Genomic DNA, 18,218 nt, shown 5'->3' with positions numbered 1-18,218 from the left:
CATAATCAATGGGCAATATGGCAGTTGGAGGATTTAGACATTTCAATAATATTAGCCAAGGTTTTACGTCGCAAAACAACGATGGGACTGAGGGAAACCACAGTGTAAGGTTCAGGAAATTTCGACCCTCCGGTGACAAGGTGCTGGACAGCTCCTATCACTGCACGATGGTGTACCGCACGTCTGACGACTTACTTAAACATGCACTTCCGCAATACGCAAGCCCTTCTCTTCGCTGGCCGCTACCTACCATAAATGTACCGCCACCCAAACACACGGACCACAACGCTTCCAAGGAAACAAGCATTAACGATGCCACTCGCACAGCGCAACGGCCCCGCGAATTTCTCCTTCCTGTTTTCTTTCCCCCCTCTCTTTCCCCTACCCCTTTTTCTCTCTTTCTCTCTTTTTTTGTTCTTGCTGTTTCATTTCTCGCGCAGAATATTATAAATGTTAGAGCGAATAATGTGTCCCCTTTTCCGTTGAAACATTCTAAAGAAACACTTCCATTGTTACTGTTCTTACCGAGGATTACTTCACTATATATATGAGAAAGACAAAGAAATTTATTTCGTCCTGAAACGTTGAAGAGTGCCCCCATCAGGGGGCGCCGTCTCTAGCGAAGTCATGGTGCTGCCTCGTTGTTGTATATAAGCGTTGGTTGTTTCTCTCTCCCTCATCCTATTTCATCAATTCTAGTTGCATGGTAAAACTGTAGCTCTAGCGCAATAAGAGAGAAAATTGGAACACGTGACAAGTGCCCTTTTCCCTTCCCTGTTTTTCTGTGCATAGTAGCAGGCTAGGGTGAAGTAGCTCCAGCCGGCCTGACTACCTTCTAATGAATCATCCCTCTCTCATCTTCTTGGTACTGCCTCGGCAATATTTGCAAATCCTGGCCTTTCTACTTCGTTTCTCTTTCTATGTGTTCTTACTAAAGGATCATGTTCACCATGTAAATAAAACTTCTTACAATCTCACACAAGGTTTCATAGACAGTATCGGCGACATTCTTTCTCTTATATCGATTCAGACAGTGCGTAATATTAGCTTTATTCAGGTCTTCTGTGTTGGAATTCCAAGCTTCCTGATCCTATATTGGCGAAAATGTCTATCGAAGGTAATACGGTCTGAATTAGCTGACAAGGTGTGTGATTTTTCTTACAATCTTTATGTCTTCTGGATGACCACAAAAAGCTTTGAGTATAGTATTTCAGTGCTGCCTGCAATCATTGTGGCAGCGATAAAACGATAGAGCATGTACTCTGTCACTGTCCTCGTTACAGCGTGCAAAGACGGCCGCTAGCCGCTGCGTTAGCTCACCTTGATGACAGACCCTTGCCAGAAAAGTCAGCTTGAAAGCCGAGACGATCTGTCTTTGCACAGAAAATCCGTGAAGGCCTTAGTGAACTTTATGTGTGGTATTAGCCTATTCTTTAGGCTATATAACCCCGCTCTCTCTTCTTTTCTTTTTCGCGCTTATATTTTGTTCTTCGCTTTCTTTCTCATCTTACTTCTCCAATCCTCTTTCTCTTAGTGCAAGGTAACAAATCTTATGCCCCTGTTTCTAGTTAACCTCCCTGCCTTTTCCTCATTTTATTCTCACTCTGTATCTCTCTAGTGTTGTTTCTCATATTGTAGGCGAGTCCTTAGCATTGTATGGCACTAATAGGGGCGAGATATTTTCCGCACTGAAGAACCTTAAACCAGCGTCCCCTAAAGATAACAACGGGCTGCAAATAAAGCTCTAAAATGAATTCATTTTTGTAATATTGCCCAGAAAAAATAACGCTTGGAATAATAATAGATTTCACTGAAGCGTTCCACCTCTCCATCAAGGACATTTTGATTCATAAGCTGAATAAGTATATGCTATAAAACGTTCTTGGGTTGATGTTTTTCGGTGATATACTCAAATCAACGTCCTTTTCGCGAGATGTTCTTTTTTTATTTACCAAAGTAGACAGACGTCTGGCAAACCAGCAAAATATCCAACAAGAGAAATGCAATGTCATTCATGTCCGTAGCAGTGTATCCTGTATCACGGTGTTGTCTACTACGTACCCCCGGCTTGCAATCGTGTATACGCTGGCCAAACAGGCCCCTGTCTAAATGTTAGACTTCGAGAGCATTATCATTTCCTGAAAGGCCACTCCGGCCTTCATCTAGCATCCTACTGTAACAAATGTGCCTGTGCACCGCTCTTCAGCGGCGCTTCCGTTCTTTTCCGACAAAAGAACCAAAGAGTTCCTGCGCGAACTTATTTAGGCGGTGCACATTCAAAGGGATTCTTAGTCTTGTTCCCTCTGTCACCTTGCATGATAAATCATGAAGCTACGTTGCATGCCGGGCGGGCTATGTATGATCTGACCTAGGTTTTGTTATTTTGGTCGCTCGTGCTTTTATTTTCCTCCTCCTTCGCCCTCTCTTGCTTTTGATCGCTTTCTTTATTTCGACTCATTCTTGCAATTAAGCTTCAGTTGGTACTCTGCGCTTGTCTGTCTTTTTCTCTCCTTTAACGTTTCTGTCAGTTTTTTGCGCCGTTACGTTATCGTTGAGCACCCACTCGCCCTAGTTACCATTCTTCTAGAGCAGTTGCTGTTGATGGTCAGTTATCGGCAGTTGGGGAAATAAAATGTGGTGTTATCTGAAGTAGCTTACTCAGTTCTATTATTTTCTGTATGATTCACAGAATCAACATTTCATGTGACCCACAGTACATTCCTTATTGCGACAATACAAACATATTTCTCAGTGGTCTCATCCACGTCAAGCTTGTATGGAGAGGCAATGTTGTGCTTAAAGCGTTCAATGAAAGGGTGATTAAAAAAGTATGGCATATAAATTGCAAAAAAACATTAGAGCTGTTTGTTTTCCGCCAATAAATATAGTGGTTGCCCCTACAAAACATCTAGAACTTTGAAAAATCCAATAGACAAAACAGATTCTTTTAAACCACTTGATGTAGTATTTCCTTTGTCAATGAGATGAACAAATGCGTAGCTTACGTTCAAAACAAATTGGATTGGACATTTTTTTTCCTTTCAGTAGTCGTTTTTACCTCCCAAATCACTTTAAGCTACCAATCTATCATGCTGCGATTCAATCGCACACAAAACACCTACTGCGATTTGGCTTTGGGCACAATATCAGGATCTAATCTTAAGAGACTTTTTCTTCTGCAAAAGAAGGCTGGGAGATATATTGCCGGCATTGGTTACAAAGTACTAGAGTTTTTTTTTTTCTTAGATATATTATTATCCGCGTCACTACTACCTTCGAACATCAGCCACTGTATTACTTTCGGTTTTCACCACCTCTCGTAATAGAGTCCTAGATATTTTCAGCTAGCTAAACCCTTGAAAACAAAACTGTTTGTACTGTATAATTACCAATTAGTGGACTCTTCCCCGTAGAGGAGCCGGCTACGGAAGTCAAACCCTGCGATTGCTCCTGCCAATAGCTTTGAACAAATATGAAATAGGCTATAGTCGCCTCTTACCCTAGCGCCTAAAAAGCATAAAAAATGTTTTTCAGGAAAGTGTTCAGATCTATTCTTTTTATTTCCCAGTGTATGTTTAAATCAGCGGAGTACTTTTTGTTGCAGCTTTCTATTTTCTATCATTTCATTTACTTCTTATGCATAACGTTACACCAGTATGACCAGTGTATTTCAATTATTGCCCGTTAACTTGGTTTAGTTTCTTTGGCCATTACGTTACATAAATGTATATCTCTTGGGCCTTAGGCCACGATTCTGTGGTATTTGGTATGAAGTCTCTTCTTCCTTCTATATAATAAAATAATGAGAATCATCCGAATTGATCACAGTAATCAATGTGATGAAATAAAAGAGCACTATGAACGTGTTGTAGGCATGGGCCTCCCTGAGGGGAAGGGGAAGGCTGTGGAGAGGAGGCCATTCCCCTAGTCGCCCAGAAAAAGGAGGTGGGTTTAAGTCAGCCCGACACATTCGCTTCGTGGAATTGCATTGCGATATAATTTCACCCCCCACCCCCTCTATGACGAACCCTGTCAGTGCCTATGGTTCTAATCCAGAAATTTTCAATGCTTTGTGAAGAAGAAAACAAGTTTTTATTATAACGCTGCTTCGTAAACTACGATGGCCTCAACACATGCACATGTCTGACAACGAAGGATGCCTTTCCTGAGTTTGTTTTTAGCGATCTACCGCTCTTTCAAATCAAGCTATACTACGTTTTTATTTGTATATTTGCACAGAAAGGAACAAAGGGTGGGTTGTGCTATAGTTGCGCTCAACCAGCATGGTATTTAGACGAAAAAAAAAGGAGGGAAGAGGGAGTCCATACAAGACCAGTTCCTGGGAACTGTTGGTTTAACACAAGCTTGTAGCAGACATATCTATACTTGCAATTGTACACTTCAGCGCAAGATAGATATGTGAGATTTAACGTCCCAAAACCACCATATGAATATGAGAGATGCCGTAGTGGAGGGCTCCGGAAATTTCGACCACCTGAGATTTCTTAACCTGCACCCAAATCTGAACACATGGGCCTACAACATTTTCGCCTCTATCGGAAATGCAGCCGCCGCAGCCGGGATTCGATCCCGTGACCTGCGGGTCAGCAGCGGAGAAATTTAGCCACTAGACCACAGCGGCAGGGCGCTTCAGTGCAAGAAATCAATACACAAATCACTACAAAAGACAATGACAGCGCATAGTAAGTGCTTTAGTTTTGTGTATGCCGGCTTATTCCTTTATTTGTGGCGCTCGCTGAATAATAAAGAAACTCGCACAGTGAATTCCAACGTCGTGTGCACTCCAAGAAAAAAAAGACAATGTGCTCTGTTTGGGGAGTTCTGATGTGGGACGCACGTAACATTCTTTGCCCATTTCCCTACCCAAGGCTATCTGGAATCATCCCCGGTGAAAGAAACAAACGGGGGCACTGCATTCCTTCTGCTCAATTCATTTTGTCCAGTTGTCTTGGACTTGAACAGACAATGAAGCAAGAAATAAAGCACGCTCAGAGCATGTATTTCGGCCGATAAACGACTTGATTCTCTTTACCATAATAATAAAATGGCATCCTCGTCTAAAAAAGAAAAAAAGACCATTTGGTTGCAATAATGCATGGCGCGAATCGAGAGCGCAGCTACGTTTTCGCCAACGCTAATTATTTTTGAAGCTCTGGCGTTTTGCAAGATACTGATTATGCCATAAATCACATTTATGTGAGCTAGGACATCGCCTACTGTTTCATTATTTATCTTTCTCCAAATAAGCCAACTTTTGCACATTTGTAACGTTTTCACGTGAGAGCGTTGAAGAGCTCGTTTGGCATGAACTCCGGTGTCAGCGTGGGTATTGTTGGTTCTGAAACGACAAGATTATATTCTTTAAATACCGCAAAATTGAGAATCTCTGCGTGACCGAAAAATCAAGAAAGATGCAAATCAAGAAAGATTCGGGGGTCTGTGTGGCGATCAAACCCAGGTCGTTTGCGTGGCAAGCAGGTGTTCTGCCACAGCGGTACGCCACTTTCTTTAACATGGTACCTAATAGAATGCGTATGAAAAAGCACAGATGGGTACTGTTGCAGTTGAATAGCGACAATAAGCGCACAAGCACTGCTTAGAAAAAACTCCAAGGCTAAAGTCCCATTGTGTAGGGAAAATTCGTCATCATGCGCTGTGCAGGAAAAATGGCCACGCTAAACACCTTACGAAAAAGGGGTACCAGGCCAATCGAAAGTCAAGTTCATTATAAACATTTCTAAATGAACAGCCAGACTAGAGGAAATGTGTGCGGAAAATGATTTTCGGCTCTGCGTTGAGGTCCTGCATACGCGTCTACCACATACTGTACATAGCGACAGAAAAAAACATATCGCACGCCACTTCATCAAGAGATGTTGTAATAAGATATAGAAGAACAATTACAAAATTTTTATAGAGTTCGTTGAAGAAGATTCCAGAAGAGAATGGCTTCTTCGCAGGTAACGAAGCAATGCTTTATTGTTTCTGGTACATCACAGAGACGGAAATTTACAGACGAGACAAAAATACCGTTTCTTTGTAACCAAGATTTAACGGCTAGTGTTTCAGAATGATGTTTATAAAAGAGTGTTTTTGAATCGGGAGATACATGCATTATTTACACCCGTTTCAACACATCATGATATTGAAGATCGAGGATTGTAGAGCGGTATAGCCGAGGAGAGAAGAGAATATACAGTGAACATACCTTCCTCTGCTTAGAAACACAATGAAAGTAACTTTCATGCTTCACAAACACACGCGTCCTGTATGCATGATTTACATCACAGCATGATATATTGCTGCGATATTGCACAGTACAAGCGTACATTGCCATCGGGCGTTACAACATAAAATTATCATGATTTCTTCATGATTTAAAGCCGCTCACCCTCTACAAAAAGCACACACGCTACTTCACACTTTGGGCCACGTAGTTGGTGCATCTCCAGCTCGAAAATATTTCATTCCCATTGTGTTTGAAGTACGCACTAAAGGAACAGAATATCGCTATTGCGTTCAACTTTTAAAGGCGAAGCATGGTTTTCTTAGACTTCGAAAAAGCATTTGATCGCGTGTCGCATCCAAAACTTCTCGCGAAACTTAAACCTATACTAAAAAACAGCACAATAACTTCATGGATTGAGGCCTACCTTTCTTGTCGAAATCAAATAGTTTCTATAGATAACGTCCAGTCTGATTCACGACCGGTAAAATCGGGAATCCCTCAGGGCTCTGTGCTTGGGCCACTTCTTTTTTTAGTATTTATAGACGACATCGCCAATGACATCCCGGTTTCTATCAAGTTATTTGCAGATGATTGCATTCTTTATCAGGAAATACGTAGTGCAGACGACCAGGTTCTTTTAAACGCAGCGTTAACAAAAATATCTTCTTGGTGTGCAGTGTGGCAAATGAAGATTAATGAAAAGAAAACGGTTGCTATGACCGTTACGCGCAAGCGGCTTCCTTTGAAACACTCGTATTCCATAAATGGTCAAAAACTATCGTTTGTTAAAACCTATAAATATTTGGGGGTTGTATTAAGTGCAGATTTTAAGTGGAATGAGCATGTTGCCTACATTGAAAAGAAAGCTTTACAGAAACTAGCATTTCTAAGACGTTCTTTGCGCAAATCCACTCCAAAGTTAAAATTAATTGCGTATAAAACTTTTATCCGTCCAATCCTCGAGTGCTCATCTGTGGTTTGGGACCCTCATAGCCAAGTAAATATTAAAACACTTGAAATGATTCAAAGAAAAGCAATCCGATTTGTATATAATCGTTACAGTGCTCTTACATCACCCAGTGAACTGTTAAAAAAAGCTGACTTGGATACATTGCAGGCAAGACGGCAACACGATCGATTAAAGTACATGTTTCTGCTTTACCACGACAAGCTACGCATAGACAAGCACGCGTATATAAAAACGATTCACCGCCGATCAACTCGTTCCGAGCATTCAAAAAAACTGAAGGAATATTCCTGTCAAACGAAAGCCTTTAAAAACTCATTTTTTCCACGCACTGTCACTGATTGGAATGCTCTTTCTGCCGATCTGGTGAACTGCGAGACCGTTCAGTCGTTCGTGGAAAAACTTAAACACCAGCAACCCACTTGACTATGATCTTTCTTTGCGCTTCGCCCTCTATTATTCCACCGCGCATCCTGAACAGGCTTACATTTATGTTCCACTTTCTATCACTTTTCTCATATCAATGCGTTGTGTTTTTGAAATGTTGCCGATTTTTGAACTGTTATATGATGTTTGTTTCTTAGTTCTGAGTGTACAGATGTTTGTCATCATAGTTTTTTTTTGTACGTGTACGCGTAAACCACTACAATTGTGTAAGTGCAAGCGTTTTACTTTGATGCACTAGTTCTTGATGATGTAGCTTTACGTGACGTGTTTCCTTTCCTGTTGTATCTTCATATGTTTCCTTTTTTGTATCACCCACCCCTGCCTAAGGCCTCACGTGTGAGGCTGGCAGTACTTCTGAAATAAATAAAATAAATAAATAATGGGTCCCGATTTTATGTGCACGCTTTTTATGCTGGATGTGGCTAATTTGGATGAAGAATTCTGGCTGAGCACTTTTCACCGGTGGGAAGCTGGCCGGTTGCCAGGGCGTGGTGCCCTTGGGCTCCCTCCCGGAAAGTTTGATGAAAGATATGTTTTAGCAAACATAAATTATGACAATAGGTTTTTTCTTAAACAGTCAAGCCCCTACGCAAGTGCCTACCCCCGAAAAAATATTTCTCACCAGCAGCCTGGTGGGAAACTTTAAACCATGCACTCACTGCGTGGTTGACATTGTGTGAATAATTTTTTTTTATTTTTATGTTTTATTTGTTTCGGCATTTTTCACGAAAATGCCCACAAAGGGGTCAAAAGGAGAGAGTCTCTCCTGATTTGTCCCAAACTTCGGGAGGCACCTCGGGCACGTACAACAAAGCCGCACGTAGAAATATTCAAGATTATACATACAAATTATAAAAAAATTGATGGACACTACAACAAACAAAAAATATCGGTTAAATATTCAGACAGAGCTAAATAAAAGACATTGTCAGCACCATTACCATATATTGAAGTACATACAATTTGTGTGTTATATAAAAACAATAAAGAAAATGACTACACTAAATATATTTCATACATTACCAATCTTCAGCACACGCACCCTATAAGTGGGTTTAAATTATTACATTCGTGATTCGCTTCTTAAATTTAGTAATGTTTGTCGTCTCCCTAGCCTATTTTATTACTTCAGGAATCTTGTCGCATAGTAAAACAACTCGGTTATCAAATGACTGTATGCCATAGTTAGTCCAAGACATCGGGCCCACCAACGCAACAGTACGTATATTTGCCTCTTATATATGTATCTGCTTAAGTATGTATCAGAAAAACTCAAAGTTATTCTTAGTTTTATTATAGATTAACATGGCTAGTTGTACCGTATAGCACTGTGGGAATGGTATAACGTTGTGCACATAAAAAAGGGACGTATAAGTGGGTACCGAGGTAGTTAGCAGACATAGTGCACGTTTTCGGAGGAGAATATTGCTTCCACTGTTTGGTTACGCGTACACCCAACTAGAATACAATACACTATTTGTGAATAGATAAAAAAAAGTACCGCTGTCGTTTCACTCTCCCTAGATGTAGATGCTGCATTCATCGAATTGAACCAATAGAATTTGTTATCATTATTCGAAGGTTATTCACATGCTCGGACCAACTAAGGTCGCTTTGAAAACATAAGCCCAGGAATTGAATTTTGTTTGCCTGAGAAATACTCTCACCATTGAAATTCAAGAAATAGTATGATCTGCAAGTCTATTTTTCTGCTTCAAGAGCACAAATTTAGTTGTTTTTTATTCACTTCTAACTGATTGACTCCAAGCCATAATTTTAGTTCAACCAATCAAAAATTTGAAGTTGTCTAAATATAATAAAGATGTAAACCAGAAAAGAATACATAGGCATCTTCGGCGTACATGACTATGTTTTGTTTAGAAGGAATGCTTACGATGTCATTATTGTATATTAGAAAAATTAAAGGACTCGGTAATGATGCTATGGGAACTCCATACCTAATTATAACCAAGTGAGATTTAAAATTATGAAGCTGGACATCTTGTTTTTTTGCCCAGAGGTAGCGTTTCACTAGGTCGAGCGCAATTCCATGTATTCCATACATATATAGCTAGTTAATTATTATGTCATGCTTTATTGAATCAAAAGCCTTACGGAAGACCAGAAATATTCCTACAGTGTAAAGCTTCTATTCAAAGTTTTGAAGTAGGCTGTCCTTAATACGGAGTACGGCAGTCTGGGTTGATCTACCTGGCTGAAATCGGAACTGTTCCTCACAAGTTATATTTCCGTTTGATATAAAACAATACACCCTTTCATAAATCAAGCGTTCAACGACCTTTGAGAAAAGCAGTAATAATATTATTTGTTGACAATTTTGAGTTTCATTTTTTTTTGCTTCCTCCAAAATTAATTTTTACGTCAGATATTTTCATAGCAGATGAAAAAATTCTCGTCAGAAAGACCCTGTTGCATATGTAAGTGAAAGAAGTGACAATTAAATCAATAATTGCCCTAATAGGTGTTACGGCAATGCCATCTTCACCTAGTGAACTATTTTTAGTGAGCATATAGCAGTGGCTACTTCCTCCTCGCCAACAGGTGTTAAAAACAATCAAATAGCGAGTAGACATTGAGTCTAGCATTCAGCCGGTTTGAGGACAGACACTTGCATCATAGTAATTGATGATCAGATCTGCATTATTGAAATAAAGGTTAAATTTGTTCACTAGTGCTTTGCCACTACATATACATATATAGTTATTGTTGTTTATCTTTATATCGTGAGGAACAGTGGCCTGTTTATTCCAATTAATTTATTAGCTGAATTCCAAACCAATTTTCAATTTTTAATCATTGTAGAAAACTTGTAGGCATAGAAACCTATTTTTCCTTTCTTTAGGTTTCCGTTTTACTCTTCTGCATAGCTTAACGCGATTTCCGTGAGGTGCTATACTCACTGGCTGGTGTACATACGCACTACCTCTTTCTGTCCCAATCATCATCCTTCATTCCTCTTTCTTTCCACATTCTCTGATCATTTATATTGAATAGCAGGCTAGAGTGAACTAGCTCAGGTTTACAATTATGCCTTCTAATAAAGTCGCCCTCTCTCTCTCTCTCTCTCTCTCTCTCTTTGCCCAAAGACTTGAATAGGGTCTTTTTGCAAACGACTTTCAAGTGGTACCGTGGCCCTGTGGCAGAATACTGACTACTCTCATGCAAAGGGCACGGGTTCAAACACCATTCAAAAATGTCTATCTGTTTAGTAATTTCATTGTTTTTTATTTCCATTGCATACATTTTTGAACTCTATGGGTTATGCCACCAACAGCAACAGCAATGGCCACAGTGACGCCGCTCAACGCAGGAACTAATGCTTTTGAATTTGCGTTCTGAAACTCGGAGGACGCTTGAGCTGCACCTTCGAGATCAGGCCCAGTGCGCAAGCCTTCTCCAGTGCTAGCGGCGCATCGGTTCTCTGTCTATGCCTTAACCATGCCGTAATATAAAAAGAGAATATGCGTGTAGCACTTGTCATTTCAAGCTATCCAAAAATGTCTCTACTGGAATCGTAGTTGTTAAGAGCCCATTACACCACAATTTTTTATCCAAATTAGCGAAGGGCGCACTACGTGTCTGTAGGGCAGATGTGAACCTATGCAGCTGCTCACTTTGTTGTTGTTGTAGGGCACCTTCTTACGTGGGAGACGTCCTCTACGCGCTAAGCGCGTCCTACCGGGGAAAAACACGACTTTTCGATCCCTTTGCTTTTTGTTGACTTTATCAGCTGGTTACGTTTCAATATGTCTGAGCGCTTTGTAGTGGGTGGGCCTTCAAATAACCTACCCGTTGACCACCCAAGATGTTTTGACGCCTGGCATGATTTTACGCTTGTGCCACGCAATGCCTTAAGGAGAATCCTTACCCTGCTTGGCTGTTACGCAGTGTCTTGTGCCGAAGCAGTTTCAAGCAACGCGCTGTACTTCTTTCGCAGACTACCTGGCTTCGATTCACACTCCAACCTCATGGATACGCATAGAATCGAACATCGTTGTTGGCCATGAAAGCACGGCTCAAAGCGCTCCGCTGCAGCGATTGCATCGCACTAGATGGCATCACAGTGACGTAATCTTTGGTAGAGGACATCACACTGATGTAATCGTAGCAAAATGAGGTCGTGGTCTTGTAAGGCCATGGGTGAAGCCATGTCGCTGCTCGTGGAAGGCCGCGTGCCCGAGGCAGAGATTAGCTTGCTTACTACTACGTGTTGCTGACCAAGGACATTGCTCGTGATGTTCCGATGCTGTACATGACCTTGAGTTCTGAGATGCTTGACACGCCCTAATGCTTTTGCTTTTGGTTTGAATGAAAGCTCTTGGTTGTACCCCCACTTTACGACATTTGCTAGGTGTCGCTGCAGTGCTCCTGTTGAATTTTCACTGATTAAAAGTGTCAAGCTGCATAAGCATAAACATTAAAATACTGTATAGACTGTTAAATTCCATTCTTATTGCAATGGGACCCGTCAGGTTGCAGACGCTGTTACACTGCTCCAGCTTTATACATGTTACCAAAAAAAAGTAACGAAATACGTTACTTGTTACTCAAAGAACGAACGCATTACCGCCGTACTCCGAAAAAAATGGTAAACTGTTACCATTACCAAAAAATGAAACGGACGTTACCTCTGCCATTACTCCGCAATGGTGAGTTTAAATCAATGTGCTTTTGTCGCAGCAATCGACCATAACATTTTTTATCTTTGAAGTTTCGTATATGGAATTTCCTTGACTGCCGTTTTCAAACCCAACGGCAAAGACGTCAAAAAATCTTGCTTGTCGTCAAAAATATTTTGTGATTCTGTTCGAACGTAGTGCTTTTGGTGTTTCCTTTTCTGTTTGTTGCCTTCAGTAATTCATGATCTCTGAAAGTATTGCAGTGCTGTAAGTTCCATCGTGTCTAGTCTCTTCTTTGTACGTGCTGCTGAAATGATTTTGTTGCACCAAACAGTTATATTCAACTCAAGGGCTGTTACTACATTGCAATAAACTTCCCTGTCTCAATCTCATAATCATGCTCATATAAATGAAATCTGTTTTGGCATCATCGTTAACGTATGTCTAACAAGACAATGTTCTGTTGAAATGTTTTTGACTTCTGAGACAATATATAGTTTCAACACACAATATGCAACCAGCCTTCCTGGAGCTCTAATTTTTGCTTCACATAAAACCTCTAGGCAAAATAAAAATGTTCCGAAATCGTCAATTGATAAGCATTATTTATGCAAAACCTAATGTACCTGGCGTTATCAATGGTATATAAAGATAACTGTAGAGTTACATGCGATGGCTTTCGACACTTTGGCACATAGTGAAGCCATTCTTCTGAAAGGGCCTTTATACACAATGTCATATTCAATCATCCATGCTATCACCAAAAAAAAGCATCACCAAGCTTTCGAGAAATTGGCAGTGATTGGCCTTTACCTGTCCGAACAGTACCTGGAGTGCAGAACGTCGAAATCAAAACTAGCGAACATTTGCTTCCAAATTCACCGCCGCGCACCAATAGTCAATCGCGGAGGCCTGAATTGGCGCTACTTTTCTCTTAGGAGGAGGAGACTTTTAGACGTCTGTGGCACCAGTATCTCTTGGTCTGCACCTGTCGTCTTATGTCGCTAGCAAAAAAAAAAATCTTGCACATGCACTGACTACCAACTCGAAAATATTCGGCAAATCCCGCGTACCTGGTAAGCGACCTTGTGAGAAGCATGCGGAGAGAAGGGCACCATGTTGCAATGTTTTCATTGAGTGGCACATCATGAAATGACGGTAGATATATGTAAACATGTTGCACGCACAGACATATGTTGAAGAGTTGCAGATGTTCATGTAATCAGTTGTTTGCATTTGCGCAACGATGCCAACTCGAACATGCGTATTAGCAACACCAGAAGCTGATATGAAGCGCTCATGCTCGCGAGTTGCAACGCGTGCAAACCTGCTGGCCGATCACACCCTTAGAAACGCCTACTGGCACACTCTTTGTGCAACTTAGGCTGATAAATGAAAAGATGGTGGTCATAAACCTGAAGCAGCGTACTAAGAAATGCATTTCGGGCACCTGTAGTAAGCACAAGTTTTATTGTTCAGCTCTGTGGCAAACAGTGCTGGAATAAGAAACATAAAGCTAAAAAAATATACGACAAATTATGAATTTGTCGTTTATTTGTCGTATATAGAAATATGTCGTATGTGATACCGAATTTGATATATCTAAAGCTAGTGAAAAGGCCGTGAGAAAGCTAGAGCTTAGCACGTAGTCATGTTTTACATGTCACGCATATTATGATTATCATATTTGAACGTGTCATTTACCTTCGTCGTCTATTAACATCAAACATTAAATTTCGTATATGTGATGCTAACGAAAGAATTGTGAGAGCATCATGAGCGTGGCATGTAGTCATGTTTTACATGACAGGCATGTCATGATTTCCACGTTAGGGTCTATCTATTATGTTCATCATGCGGTCATGTCGAATCATACCAGTTTTACAATATTCCATTTGAACAAAACCACCGCAAAGGCATCCAGACCATGAAATGTAAATCATGACATACCTGACATACGTGTCATGACTTTTGTGTTATTACTCGTAATGATGCTCGTCATACAGACAGTCATGTTATACCAATTTCATGGCATACCAATTTTCGTACAGATACCAAAATTGAAACGGCCAGGAGAGCTAAAAGTCGTAGACGGCTAGATAGATAGATAGATAGATAGATAGATAGATAGATAGATAGATAGATAGATAGATAGATAGATAGATAGATAGATAGATAGATAGATAGATAGATAGATAGATAGATAGATAGATAGATAGATAGATAGATAGATAGACAGATAGATAGATAGATAGATAGATAGATAGATAGATAGATAGATAGATAGATAGATAGATAGATAGATAGATAGATAGATAGATAGATAGATAGATAGATAGATAGATAGATAGATAGATAGATAGATAGATAGATAGATAGATAGATAGATAGATAGATAGATAGATAGATAGATAGATAGATAGATAGATAGATAGATAGATAGATAGATAGATAGATAGATAGATAGATAGATAGATAGATAGATAGATAGATAGACGGATGGATGGATGGATGGATGGATGGATGGATGGATGGATGGATGGATGGATGGATGGATGGATGGATGGATGGATGGGTGGGTGGGTGGATGGGTGGATGGGTGGATGGACGGACGGACGGACGGACGGACGGACGGACGGACGGATGCGGTAAATGTCACCGAAGTTTGCTGAGACATGCTTTTGATATAAAATTTTACATGCGGTGGACGTCGGCGTTGCCAAGGACAACGCCTTGCGCGCAGGCTGAGAAGCGCCTTCAGCTAAAAAAACACATCCTACAACGTGTTTTACAAAAATCCGTTTGAAAACTGCTTCAACAAAGCTGCGAAAAAACAATACAAATGAATGCACAAAACGAATATTCGGCCCTTAGAGGGACAAAAACGTACCAATGTTAGCGAAACGCGTAGAGGCTCTCGTGTTCCTTACACAGTCTATGCGACCTTATCCCATCAGATTCCATGCAGCCAGATCATCCACTGTGGCACGCATCACTTGTCAAAAAAAATCCAAAATATTGGTTGCCACCACTTTAATGTATCCTGTGGCCGCAAGTGTACCAAAGGGTAATTGCAAACACATATCAACTGAAACCATGATGTGAAAGTCCGAAAAAGAGGTGTGAAACACGCTTCACACATGCCAATTTCATCGTCTTTGGCACCGCTATGAAACTCGAGCCGAAAAGAAACAACAAACAAGCAAGAGAAAACACGCGCGAGAGGCACATGATGCCGATCGGCCAATAGGAGCAGCGAGCGTCGAGAGAAAGCACAGCAGATGACGAGAGTAGAAAAGAACGATAGATGTTGTTACTTTTATTTATTTCAAAAGCTTTAACTCAGCGTAAATCTCTCTAAATAATCATCACATAATCATCCAATAATCATCAAATAAAACATCAAATAGACGTTTTATTCATTCTCTCTAGATGCAAGACTATCGTCTTTCGACGATATTTTCAATGCCACATGGTGACATGGGGTCAATTGTTTGTTCACAGATCCGTGGGATAGCGTCTCAAATTTCTCGTAATCACGATATTAGCGGTCACGCTTGCTCTGTGAGAGACATCGTTTTTTGCGATATCGTTTCTCCGTTCATTGCATTATGTGGGAAAACAATGGGGATGCATCGCTGCGACCCTCCCGCTACATATGTTGTCTTTAAGGAGTACCCCACGAGTGCTTGAAGGCGGCGGCAGCATCGGTTCTAGCCACTATAATGGGATACGAAGGAACTATAGTCAGTGACAACCTAAGAATAAATATAAGCTCCGATCACTGCTTATTTTTCATGCCTACGTGCTACAAAAGAAGTAGTTCTAAAACCGTGGCCATAATTTTCGCGCATACAACCATTATATCACAGTACTTCATTGGTATTGAAATAAAGACTAGGAAGCTCGAAAAATAAACTTGAGAAGTCACAGACTTCCTCGACAGCTTCACAATATATCCGTTGTTTGAATCAAACCTCCCCCCCCCCCCGGCGCTCATCTCGGAGTCCTTAAAGAATCATTGTATACATCTCTCGAAGGCGATGTTTCGTCGCGATACCTATGATTGTACTACAAGTAATGCTATATTTAACGTAATGTATAAAATCAAGTAATCGTTCTTTTGCGGTTTCACAGAATGAAACAAAGGCAATATTCACATTTCATCAAGTCGTTTGCAATTTTTTAACGGAACTTTCACTGCCAGGTTTCTTCGCTGTTTTTTGCATTTATGGCAACTATGACTCGAAGCGAAAAATGGAGAACTGATTTGATATTGACACGGTGAAACTTGATTCTTGTGCCGCCGTAAGTACCAAATGTGCATCTCGTGTCACCGTGCTTCTCATCGTTGTTGTTGTAAAGGCCAACGTTTCATTCGACGTCCTGTTTCATCGAAATAAAAACGCGTTGCGCACAGTGTTCTTAACAGAGGGGATCATCGCATACGTTCTGGTTATTTATTGTCAACGTGATGTGCATGGCTGACAGTGGGTCATGACTTTTCGGGTCATGCGCAGTTGCATATTGTCCGCCGCCGCTGCCGCCGCCACCGGTGTCCATAACCACATCGCACGAAATTAGAAAAACAAAACTTACACCAATGACACAGTGGGGCAAGAACCCGGGTCCGCTGGGTGCCAGCCCAATATTCTACCCCTCAGCTACACCATGTTTTCTTTATTGAAGCATGTAACATTTAAGCAAGAGCAAACGCACTCGCTTGTGACTTAATTGTTGTCCAACTTGCCTTAGGCAGGCTTGATGTCGGGAAAGCAATCGCGTTAATACGACTTATAAAGCGTTTTAGAACAGCGAAAGAACAATCAGTCGTCGCACGATGCAATTAGCATAACGAGTGGGCCATCCAATGCTCCAACCAATTACAAAAACTTGTTCTTGTTTCCTTATTAACAGTGGTGGATACCCACTTCAGCCATAATTCCTCATCGTCGTCAGCCACTGCAGGGACAATCGGCACAAAATAGCTTGCAAGCTTTCAGCGGATACCGCGCTTCTTAGAAGAATGACGAAAATGCCATAGCGAATGCCGGCACACTACCCAAAAGTTTATTATGAATGCCCTAATGGGTACCGATTGGGTAACTACTGCAACAAGTGCGCTTGCAGCAGTTACCCAATATAGTGCTTTGAAAAGGCTCTGTCATCAGAGAAATGCTCGCTTATAGCATTCATGCATAAGGCGATGAGCCCATATGTTATTAAAATCAATGGACACACGATCAACTACGTGAAGACCCACCAATTTCTCGGAGTCATAGTTGATCGCGACCTCTCCTGGAGCCCTCATATTGCCCACATGAAAACTAAACTCACCATGATCCCCCACGTACTGAGGTTTCTTGCTGGAAAAACGTGAGGTGCATCGGTGCGAGCAATGCTTCAACTCTACACTGTTCTGTTCCTCGGTTGTATGCGATACAGCTTACCCGTGCTTTGCGGGATCCGAAGAACAAACTTGCGCGTCCTCCAGTCGATCCAAGCCCAAGCACTGACAATATGCCTTGGTCTCCCGAAATGCGCGTCTACTGCAGCGACAGTCATTATTGCGCGTGATTATCCAGTCAACGCATACAACCGCGTAGACGCTTTGAGAATGCACATAAGACATTTCGCTCGGCTTCCATCTCATCACCTCGCCTCACTTCTAGGCCCCACTCAGCGTTCAGCGCAACTGTAACTCAGCGTTGCGCAGTGCTTCCATTGCACTTCACGAATGCAGCACGGCCGCCGATACCATTATGGTGCCTACACCCACTCAAAGCCCTTCTTACAATTCCTGGCATCCAAAATAAGAAAAAGTCGTCGCATCTAGCCCTGAAACAGGCCACATTACTCTTCCTGCAAGAGAAGCACAACGAACGCTTTCACATTTACACAGATGGCTCGGTGT

The 18,218-nt window shown here is 41.2% G+C and overlaps 1 protein-coding gene across 2 annotated transcripts in view; it reads right to left on the bottom strand.

The window, feature by feature from the left end:
- The window catches only part of LOC142796273 (uncharacterized), a 60,980-nt gene extending 49,223 nt beyond the window's left edge, over positions 1 to 11,757 (bottom strand). Inside the window, exon 1 of one of the 2 annotated variants that reach the window (XR_012893686.1) lies at positions 11,554 to 11,707. The gene's annotated coding sequence lies outside the window, so the exon portion shown is untranslated. Of the gene's footprint in view, positions 1 to 11,553 lie in introns of both variants that reach the window. The other variant, XM_075886521.1, reaches the window with a different exon arrangement.
- Positions 11,758 to 18,218: the final 6,461 nt, after the last annotated feature.

Source organism: Rhipicephalus microplus, chromosome 2 (assembly GCF_043290135.1).
Source record: "Rhipicephalus microplus isolate Deutch F79 chromosome 2, USDA_Rmic, whole genome shotgun sequence".
NCBI lineage: Eukaryota > Metazoa > Arthropoda > Arachnida > Ixodida > Ixodidae > Rhipicephalus > Rhipicephalus microplus.
This window is presented reverse-complemented; position numbering and strand designations above follow the sequence as displayed.